Source organism: Elephantulus edwardii, unplaced genomic scaffold (genome assembly GCF_000299155.1).
Source record: "Elephantulus edwardii isolate Elephantulus edwardi_28Jun2011 unplaced genomic scaffold, EleEdw1.0 scaffold00086, whole genome shotgun sequence".
NCBI classification, from domain to species: domain Eukaryota; kingdom Metazoa; phylum Chordata; class Mammalia; order Macroscelidea; family Macroscelididae; genus Elephantulus; species Elephantulus edwardii.
The window spans coordinates 2,717,863-2,719,501 of record NW_006399836.1 but is presented as its reverse complement, the minus strand read 5'-3'; the positions used below and the strand labels follow the sequence as shown (position 1 = coordinate 2,719,501).

The window sequence follows — 1,639 nt, the reverse complement described above, 5'->3', positions numbered from 1 at the left end:
AGCGCGGCCGCGCGGGAGGGAGAGGCGGCGGCGCGCAGCCGGCCCCGGGGGACCCTCGCCGAAGACCTCCCCGAATCGCCCGGGCACCGGGGCGCACGACAGGGCTTCAGGGAACGGCTCCCGGGGCCGTTAGTTCGCACATCGGGCCCGCCTCTGCGGTACAGGTGGGGACCGAGGCGCAGCGGCCGGAGAGGTCCCTGGAGAACCGATGTTCTCTCTCGCTGCCCCGCTGCCTCCTGGCCTCTCGCTCTGTCGGTTCTGACCCACACTGAAGTCTGACAAGGAGCGGGACCCTCCCCCTCCCCTTCTGTGCGCCTCCACTTTCCCTCCTGACAAATGGGAAGGAAAATGCGACAGAGGCACCAGCGGGGCCAGGTCTGGCGATCCTCTGAGCAGCGGACACGCGCTGACACCTTCCCGAGCGTCCACCTGCGTGGCGATCGCAGCAGAACCGACTCTGGAGGGTGAAGGGGCGGAGACTGGGTCACCCCCTTCCCCTTCCCTGCTGGCGAGGGGCGGGGCGGGGCCTCGGCCGACCTTGGCACCGCCTCCCTCTGGCCCTGCCTCCCCCTGGCCCCTTCTCCAGGCCCCGGGGAGGAGAGGACGGGAGGGCGGGCGAAAACCGAGCTAAGACCTGGCCTCGGGCTCGAGCACAGCCTGGGAGCCGCGGCCCTGCTTGCCAAGTCGGGTTAAACCTGAGAATGTGACTGAGCCGCGGCGCCGCTTCTCTCCGCCTGCTCCTCCTCTGTACCATCAATACTGTTCTCTCCCCGAGATCTAATGCCAAGAAGGCCAGACCTGCATCCAGTTCACCCGGGGCTTGATGATAACTGCTTCATGGACGAGCGACGTGACTCTAGTATATTGCTGTCAGGGCCCATCCAGTCGCCTATATCTCGTAGCGACTATGAACAGATCTGAACAGCGCCCTATCTTGCTCCATTCTCACCGTCTCTGAGCTGCTGAAGCCCCTTGTCACAGTCACTACCCCAGCTCTTCCTTTCCTTCTCTGACCCTCCACTTTCCCCGGCGTGTTGTGTTGTCTTCTCCAACACCAGCCCTTCCTGACAACCAGCACGCGGGAAAGATGTGAGACCAACTTTCCGCCTCCTGCCTCTGTGGAGCACTCTGGTTGCAGTTCCTTCGAGGCTGACGTCTTTGTTCGTCAGTCCCCGGGACACTGAGCGCTCCGACACCACAACCTCGGGCTGCAGTTTCTGTGAAATGAAGCCTTTGGACTCTGGGTCCCATCCTTCTCTTCAGGCGGCTGGGATCCGCTTATACAAGTGGAGGTGGGGAAAGAGGGAAGGATTTACATTTTAAGGAGGATCACATCCTCTGTTGCCAAGGTGAGGGGCTGACGGCTAATTTCCAAGTATTAGTGCACTGAGCCAGAAGCTGTGACCTCCCTACAGCCTACACTTCAATCGCAGCTCGCTCCCTCTCCTCTCTCTCCCCTCTCTCTCTCTTCTCTCCCCCTCTTTCTTTCTTTCTCTCTCTTCTCTCTCTTTCTATTCTCACTCTCCTCCTCCTCTTCCTTCTTCTTCTCTCTTCTCTTCTCTTCTCTTCTCTTCTCTTCTCTTCTCTTCTCTTCTCTTCTCTTCTCTTCTCTTCTCTTCTCTTCTCTTCTCTTCTCTTC

The 1,639-nt window shown here is 60.2% G+C and overlaps 1 protein-coding gene across 1 annotated transcript in view; it reads right to left on the bottom strand.

Moving 5' to 3' along the window:
- The window catches only part of LOC102874999 (collagen alpha-1(I) chain-like), an 11,458-nt gene that overhangs the window by 5,945 nt on the left and 3,874 nt on the right, over positions 1-1,639 (bottom strand). The gene's annotated exons all lie outside the window — the stretch shown is intronic.